Here is a 9,946-nt window from a genome sequence, read left to right as displayed (position 1 = left end):
AAAGTATCATCTATCAGATGAATTGTCATCGATTTATGTAACTAAATGTGAGGGTGAACAAACTGATCCTACTTACAGTGTGGATGGCTATCAATGTACAGTTTGGGATTGGCGATGAGAAGAAACTCTCACACAATACAATGTTTCTCCTTATATTTGTCAAACTTCCCCAATCTCGAAGGTAGTCCTTTGAAAACAATAGGACTCCCGCCCTCCTGATAATTAAGTAGTGGGTTGACAGAAAAACATATACTTAACATCAACTTTTGACAGAAGAGTTAATGAATCGGAACGGACATGGAGATCATTAAATTCTTCTTCAGTATCCAAATTATCACTCTATTGACCACCGGCTGTCTAACATCTGCTGGTATCATGAACACAGGATATCAAGGCTTTGTGGCACATTGCACAATATCACAAGAATAAATGTTTTATCTTTCATTGAATCAGGTTATTAACTGATCATTTCTCCACTCATGGACAGCTATGAGAGGAACTCTTCAATAAAGGAAATCAGATTATGCTGTGCAATAGAACACGGTGCAAATCAGGTACAAGAGACCTGTTTAAATGAGATACAGAACTTTCAGAACATTCCAGGAATTCCTGCTGTTCATGTCGCTTTATGCTTTTCTTTTTATATTGTTCAAATGCATTTTTGCCATTGCTCTGATCTCAATTGACTGGGGAATTGGAACCATCAAGAATTCTCTCTGGCATTCCATGAAGAAATTAATAAACAAAATTTAATTATTGGAATGGCAGATACTTGAAAGTTATACAAACGAAAAGTCACCTGGTCACTTTATTGTTTTGAATAATTATTTACTCACATAATGAACAGAAATTGAATGAAAATATTTGATTAGAGTAATTATGATTTAAAATGTGTCTTTCTTGAGGGAATAAAACATTTACTGTTCAAATGTCTGATTCCCATTTTGCTCATTCAGGTTCACGCTAATCTGTCCCACACAGTATTTGGCAGCAATCCAGACTGCTGTCAAATGCTTAAAGGCTTTGACAGGGAGCATCTAGGGGTGTATGTGCAGTAGATCAACGATCTGTTTCCTCACGACTGACTGCTTGGCTGCAACCAAAGTAAAACCCTTCATGTTGTCAATAAGGTCTATTTATAAACAAATCTATCCAACAACAGTGCTGGAGGCACTTGAAGTTTTGGAAGTTTTAAATCTAGATGATGTTTTCCCATCTCTAAAGAAAGGATTATTTTCCACCTTCTCTGGCACCCTATTAACAACAATGACGATCTTTCCAACACATCAGAATATCGTGATGGACGGACAAAAATAATCACAGGCAGACTGAGAAATGACTCAGAGAGATGATAAAACATAAGAACATAAGAACATAAGAAATAGGAGCAGCAGTGGGCCATCTAGCCCTTCGAGCCTGCCCCGCCATTCAATAAGATCATGGCTGATCTGTCGTGGCTCAGTTCCACATTCCCGCCCTTTCCCCATAACCCTTAATCCCCTCTCTTATCAAAAACCCATCAACCCGCGTCTTAAAAATATTTAGCGAGGTAGCCTCCACCACTTCAACGGGCAGAGAATTCCAGAGATGATACATACTGTTATATCTGAGCAGGCACGTTTGTGTTTTGTTTCCTTTTATCTTTCCATGGGATGTTTGGTTGGAAAGACCAACACTTTTTGCCTGTCCCAAATTCCCTTAAATTGACTGGTTTTCTAGGACACTTGTGAAGATATTAAAGAGTCAGCTATTTTGCTTTCAGTCTGCAGTTATATCCTTGTGAGACAATGTAGCGATGGCAGATTTCCTCCATTGGGGAATCAGAGCCGTTCCAATGATCACAATTAGCATCTATTCCAGATTTATCAATAGAAATCAAAATCTACCTGCGGGAATTGCCCGACTTAAATCCCTGTCCTTACATCATTGCCCTGGGTCTCTGGATCACTGGATCAATTAAAATAATTGATGTCACCATCTACACAAACAATATATGTATGACTGTGTTGACACAGGAATGAATGACATTTGAATGACTGATGGATGAATGACTGTTGGATGCCTGAATATTTTGATTGAGGAATTAGTGAATAGATTGGCGGATGCATTGATAAATGGTACTGAATGATGCTGTTCTACATTTCCTTATTTGTGTTTGACTACGTCATAAATTGAAACAACTCCTTTATTCAATGTGTGTCCATCTAATAGCTTCAATCCTTCCAGAGTGTCTGGGTGAAATACATTCCGAGTTTCTCGGGAGTTAGCAAGCTGATCCTCTTGAAGAGTAGGGGGAGATTTTCCTGCAGTTCGGACGGTTCATTTCTCTGCTGATGCTGAATCTTCATATCCAGGACAGAAATAAAGAGCGTGATATGGTTGAGGAGGAATGATTGTACTATATAAAATACTGGTTCTTTCACATCCAACAAATCAATCAACATGCTCTCACTCAAATTAGTGAAGGTAACAGGGTGAAAAGTAAATAAGATAGCAACAGGAATATTTGTGAAACTCACTGGAAAACTACAAATGTCACATTATTTCCCAAAACAGCGTAATAATGAATCGGAATTTAAAAATTCAGTAACTTCACATGAAGTACAGGTTGTTTCATTTATATCATCACTTTGACAATCATCACACACCCCAGCTATGTACCAGGACTTTCTGTGCGATGATGAGGTGATGACTTGTCAATGAAGCGCAGAGGCTGCTGGGTAGTTGTTCATTCTCCTCGGCCTGAATTAATTCCATTCCCCACTGAATTCTGGGACAGATTTTATTCCTTGATGTCAAAAAAATCAATGTATTGTCAATAAATTTTAAAATCAATAAATTATATGAAGCAAAGCAGTTATATGTTAAATAGAATGAAATGCTGAAAATAAACAGAAAATACTGCAGAATCTCAGTAACATCTGTGGAGACAGAATAGAGCCTTTGTTTCAAATCTGATGCTTTGGAGAGATCATCATTGTTTCCTACAACGTGTCAGAAAAGCTACATATATTTCCTGTGAGATGGGAATAACAGAAATAATAGACACTATTTCGAGCCACACACAAGTTGCATCAATTCACAGAGTGATCCCAAATATCATAACAAACTTCTTCATCCTAAACTAATCAACATCTCAATCACGAACTATATCCTAAAAAAAATCCTAATCTCTATCCACCCACATCATTTCTCAGTCATCACCCTCTTCAATTTCCTCCAAAAAAAAATCACACTGACTCGAAACGTTGGCTCTATTCTCTCTCCACACATGCTATCAGACCCGTTGAGATTTTCCAGCATTCATAATGTTTGTTTCAGTTTCCAGAATCTGCAGTGTTTTGTTTTTATCAAACTGATGAACATAATTGGTGAACTAATTGTTTATCTGTATGAATTGATGATAACTGGGGAATTGGAACAACCCCGCCTGGAAATTCCTCTCTAAGGCACTCACAAACCTCACTTGGACCACTCCTTTACTGATGCTGAGTCGGAGCCCAGGAGCACCCTCCCTAAGAGCACTGTCGGTGTACCTACACTGCAGGTTCTGCAGCAATTGAATAAGGCGGCTCACCACCAGCTTACCAAATGCAATTGACAATGGGAAATAAATGGGGGCATAGACAACGTCGCCTTCCTACCATAGAGTAATTTTAAATACACTCCTCATTATGTATGAATGAGATCTGGTGAATGGAATTATTAAATTGCAAATGGATAGTAATTGGTGAAAATAGCTACTACCTTTCTGTACTTTTTATTACATTCCCCTTATTTGGTCCAGTATCATTAATTAATCAGCACTCTCTCAGTTCATGTCTAAGAAGTTCCTATATCAGTAAAACTGTGCGAGATACGGCTTCAGTTTTATTTTCCTTGACCATGTTATTTTTTAAAATGTTTCTTTCACGGTATATGGATCTCACTGGAATTTGGCATTTGACCATCCCCACATGGCACTCGGCACTAACTCATTACTATAAACTGTTATATGTGTTGATGTTTTTTGCTATTTTACTCCGCAGGTGTGTCGGTCCACCTTGTTGTCGAACGAGGGGCATGCACACGGTGGGTCGTGCGTGGGCTGCTCTTGGATGTTTGGAGAGTAGCCCAGTACTTCGCGTCGTTTGTGTATGCTTAAAACTGGACAAGCAGACGGGCACCACGACAGCTCAGTGACTATCATTGTTTGCTGTGCAGATACATGGATTTGGGCCAGTGTCTGTGGGAGTTTGCACATTCTGCCTGTGGTTGCGTGGGTTTCCTCCGGGTGCTCCGGTTTTCTCCCACATCCCAAAGATGTGCTCTTAGTCTGATTGGTGTAACAAATTGTCCCTAAATTATTCTCCCCTTAATTTGGTTTCCGATAGGGGTACCAGAAGCATAGACATGGGTCAAAGGTGGAGGAGGTAAAACACGTAGTTAAGATGGCGGCACGGGCTCGTTGGGCCGAAGGGCCTGTTTCCCGTGCTGTGTTGTTCTTTGTTCTTTATTTTCTTGAATCAGGCCCCTATTTATACTAAAATACAGCCTGGCTCTGTTAATACTCTGCTAGACCAGAGCTCAGTTTACGTTGCACAGGACATTCTCTCTGGTTATGTAATATTTGATACTCACCCTATATATATTTCGCTAGACTGTGTCAATTTTGTTCCTGCACTTAACTATGCCTCTCTTTGAATTATGTTTGTTTTACTCCACGGTTTTGTGAGAAGAAGAGATAATATGTTGGGATAAGAAAGATTGCTATCAGGCAAGATCCAGAAACGGGCAGTATTGGATCACCAGTATTTTATTGCGCTGTAATTTTCTTTGATTTTTTTTGTTCTTCATTGACCGTACATGCTACACAGGACTTGATATCCACTTTCACTGCAGCCAGCAGAAGTAGATTTCGGATACTGCTCCTTCTTTTCCAGTGTCCAAAACCTCAGAGTTTGCACTTGCAGAAGGATGCAGAGAATTGTGTTCTCCCAATCACTTTAATCATGACCGGCATTGACCAGTGCAGCAAAAACTGAGACAATTTCCAATGCAATATAAACGTGGACACGGTCAATTGCAGAAATAAGTCTGAATCTAGTTTGATACAGAGACAGATCTAAATTAATATAAACCGAGACAACGTCTAGTTTAATATAAACAGAAACATGGTGACATACAATATAAGCAGGGACAGCGTCTAATTTAGTACAGACAGACAACACAAAATTCTACGTGCAAGACATAAAGAGTTAGGATCTAGTGGAAAATAAACAAAGGCTTGGCTCCTCATATAAGCTGACACAGTGTAAATTTACTGTAATATAAAGAGACGAGTTGAATCCTAATGAAATTTGTAGAGACGGCCGACTGTCCCATCGAAATCTTACAGGATAGGAGCAACACGGGGTTAACTGCAAAATGCAAAGTACCCTCTGCATTGACAAATTAATAACTCCCAAAGCAGGAATAGCATGAGTCTGATGCAAAGTGAATCTCCCCCTACACTATCCAATTCGAACATTCTCAGAACAGTATACTGCCTATAAACAGAGTGAAACTCCGTCTACAAATCTGTTCAAACAAAATTAAGGCAGAAAGAGCATGGACACTCTTCTATGTAAAAACTCTCCTGCACTCTTCCTTCAGAGGTTCAGGAGGCAGGTTTAAATTAGCGTTAGGTATAGTGGAAAGAGCCATCTACACAGTTCCACAAAACACACCCAGGCCAGGTATTGCAGAGATGAGATACGAATTAAATATTCCCTGACAAAGATATATCAAACATTCATAAGCCAGGTGCAATGAGTTCAGACGCAGATTAAAAATTTCTCTACTCTGTCCAGTCAAATGCGCCAAGGACAGGGATAGCACTGGCTAAATGTCGGGAAAGATTCCACATTGAATCCTTATCACCAGGTGTAGCCGGGAAGAAAATGTTTCAAGCATTTCAAAATTATAGATTTCTCAAGAGATCTTTTAGAGTAAATCTCAGTCATTTATTCCAATTTATTGAATTATATTATTTTAGAAACCTGTAACTGTGGCTGAGAGAACACATTGGGCAGACATTGACTTTATGCTGTGGAGTGAAGACGATGAACCATCATGGAGAGACAAGACACAGAACCAGACAGGAGAAAGACAGAGAAAAGGATGAAACACAGGAAATTTCCATGAACACATTTGCAGTGTCATTACATTTCGGGATCAGACGGATTATTTCCTAATTCTGAGCTTAGATATCATCATGATGTTTTTCCTCACATAACTGATGAATAAATACTGTTGAAATACAACCATTACTGGAATCCGTTGATTGATTTGCATGGTTGTCTCTATTTCTGTGCTGTGTTGGTGGGGAAATATTTGTTTTTTTTTGACAGTCAACAATCTAATTTGGTATTTCTATTTTTGTGTTCATTTACATGAATACTCACTGTTTACAATGAAATGTTCATGGCAGCAAAACCAGATAAACCGTCACTTATTGATCAGTTTCAACTCAAAATAACGGTTTATTTTAAGAATATTAACAGTTGGTTCAAAATGAATCGAAACTTTTTGAACATTCATAACACCAGTTGCATTTAATTAAAAGAAAATGACACATTCCATTGCAGAATTAGTTCTCAAAGTTCTGAAGTCACAATTAAGAAAACATCTGTGAACAGGCAGATATTCCACTGAATGTGAATTTGATTGAGGATTTAATCTGTTTAAACTAGACAAATTCAATTTCAAAAAATTTGTTGTCTCAATATTCCTGTCACAAATAGTGATCACACTCACACGACAGAAGTATAAAAAAAAATCAAATATGGTTCTCACTAAGGGATACAATTATTGTTGCTGCCTCACAGGCGACAGGGAAACGGCTTTGATTTCAACCCTGGGTGAATGTGACTGGTTTTCACCTTCCACCCATTTCCATATGAATTCCCTCCGAGTGCTCCAGTTTCCTTCCACAGTCCAAGGATATGCAGGTTAGGTGGATTGGCTGTGGTAAGTTGCCCCTTAGCGTCCAAAGATGTGCAACGTAGAATCACGGAATCCCTACAGTGCAGAAGGAGACCATTCTGTTCATCAAGTCTGCACCAGCTATCCAGCAGAGCATTCTTCACAAGTTGGATTGTCTATGTTAAATTTCCCATTAGTGTTCAACGATGGTTAGGTTCAGGGGATTAGCCTGTGAATATGTATCGTTGTCGGGATAGGGTGAAGGCTGGGCCCAGGTAGGATGCTCTGCTGGAGAGCGTTGCAGACTTTTTGGACCGAATGGCCTCCATTTGAAATGTAGGGATTCTATGAGTTCATGCTGCTTTGATCAGGCAGAAGAATGAATATATCCGCAATAATCTCAGCACTTCCAAAAAATTACAGCTTTCATTTTGGTGGAACTTGCATTTATAGAACATTTTACCCGACCTCATGCCATCCCAACGTCCTTACAGGTCACTTTGCTGAATTTAGTCACTGCTATAATGTTCGAAATACAGTCAGTAATGGACGCTTAACTTGCTCTAACAAACCGAGATATGATAAATGACCATAACTTTGCAATTTTATTTGAAAAATGAAGATTTGTGTCGGATATTGGGCATAACAGCCATGCTCTTTGTGGTTATATCAAGAGATATTGCATCCTGACATCGACCTTAAATGTGAATCTGCTTCTCTCTCTGCTGATGCCATTTGAACTGCTGAGTAGCCTTTTTTTGCATAGATTTCTGGAACCTGCAGCACTTTGCGCTGTTTTCATTGATCCTCTGGATGTAAGCATCACCGACAAAGCCAACGTTAATTATCCCTGCTGAAAAGGCGGTTGTGAACCACCTTGGTGAAACTTGCCCTCGGGATGATTTTATTGTTTGACTCTCTATAAAAGCTTTGATACAACTGGGTGGCTTGCTCGGCAATTTCAGTGGCGGTGAAGGGTTATTTTCCTCACAGTGGAACTGGAGTGTATCTGGGACTGACAGAGTAAAGATAGGAATCTTCGTTTCTCGTGTTATTTCCAAAGAACGGTGTTGTTTGAAGTATAAACTTAAATTACTGTGTATTTCTGGAATTGAAATCAAAAGAAAAAAAATGCTCGAAAACCTCAGCAGGCCTGGTAATATCTGTAAGGAGAGAAAAGAGCTGACGTTTCGAGTCCAGATGACCTTTTGACAAAGCGTTGATGAAGGGTCATTGGACTCGAAAAGTCAGCTCTTCTCTCTCCTTACAGATGCTGCCAGACTTGCTGAGATTGTCCAGCGTTTTCTCTCAACGTTTTTTTTTTACGTGTCTTTGGGCGGAGTGAATTGACTCTGAATCCCTGGGGCGAAGGAATTGTAGGTTGATCCAAGACTGTTGTATGGAAGAAGACCCTATAAGTATTGTCCAGGGACCTGTGGGACTCAGGCCAAGCTTTTCTTGAAAGCTTGGGATGAAACTTGTAGCTTTCTCTTGTTCAAAAGAGATTGAAGAACATAATAAATGTATGTCACGTTGCACTGTAAATGGACACTAAAGGGCAACTGAGCATGGCCATTCCAACAACCCTGTACATTTTTGGAATGTAGAGGGAAAGCGGTAAACCTGGAGGAAACCCACGCACACACGGGGTGATTTTTCAAACACCATACAGTTACACAAGGCCGAAATGGAACCTGTGTCCGTAACAGTGTGAGGTCCCAGTGCTAACCACTGTGTAAATAATTCTTACTAACTTGAAAAACGATATGAGTAACATATTCAGTATTTACTTGCACATTCCATGTCTCAGTAAATACCTAAGTGTAATGAACTGCCCAGGGCGCCCTTGAATGTGATGTACAGCTGACCATTCCGCTGCCAGTGCAATGCATCTTTCAAATGACTCACTGAACTTCTCTCCTATCTTTCTCTGCCTCAGACTGCACCTAAATCAGATAAATTTTATTCTCTCCCTCAGTCTCCATTAACTCACTTACAGGGGTACCCAGGAAACGGATCTGGCTACTCGTTGAAAAAAAAAAGTTTATTTACTTTTTTGGTTACGACATCTTTTGACTAAAAAGGTGAAGCACAAATGTCTCAACAGTGGAAAATTCAGTGTCGGAAACAAACCAGCTCAATCGCTTAAACCCCTCTCCTCAACTCTGTTACACAGCACTGAACACATTTAAACTTCCTACTTTAAAACACCTCGGCGGGAAAGAAATGTTGCTTTAACGGTTCCTCTCAGTGATAATCTTTAGTCCATTTCCCTTCAATTAATCTGTTTAAACCTCCTAATATGATAATTTTCTGGATTCATTAAAATGGGAATGGAGGTGAATGTAATGCTGAGACCGGCAGCAATCTGTGTGACTGTTCTTGATGTTTTCAGAGTGAGTTCACCCTCACAGGCAGGAAGACTGTTCACGGTGATAACATCAAACTGGCCCCGGTTGTTTCATTCTCAGGTAACACAACTTCCCGTTTCTCTGCTGCCGGTTCCAAACCGCACATCTCACTTCCGAGCAGAAAATAAATCCAGAGACCACAATCTGGTGAGAACATCTGTCAGTGCGGCTTATATCTGTCCACAGAGTCAGGGCAGAGTCACACAGATCACATTGCGGTGACATTTACAAATGAGCCTGATGTGATCTGTTCAGAGTTTTCATTCCCGGACATTATCGGAATGGTCAGTGGATCAGTCACTGAGCTCCCCCGGATTCCGTGAAGGGAGGGAATGATAGCTGTTATCTTTCCTTGTTTGATCATTTTCTGTCCATCTGTTATTTATTTTTGTTCCTCAGCTTTTATCTGGCAGCACCCTGTTCTTCTTTCTCCCAAATCTCCCGTTGTCTCTCTCCATTCCCTTGTCAATCATTTGAACACTTTAATTCGAGTTCAAAATCTTGAAGTTGTGAGTGGGGTAATTACAGAGAGAATATCTCTACTCGAAGGACAGTCGGTAACCAATGGGCAGAGATTTATTTTATTGAAC

The sequence above is a fragment of the Carcharhinus amblyrhynchos genome, unplaced genomic scaffold, assembly GCF_965287045.1.
Source record: "Carcharhinus amblyrhynchos unplaced genomic scaffold, sCarAmb.v2.hapA scaffold_38, whole genome shotgun sequence".
NCBI lineage: Eukaryota > Metazoa > Chordata > Chondrichthyes > Carcharhiniformes > Carcharhinidae > Carcharhinus > Carcharhinus amblyrhynchos.
Note: the sequence above shows the minus strand (reverse complement) of the source record.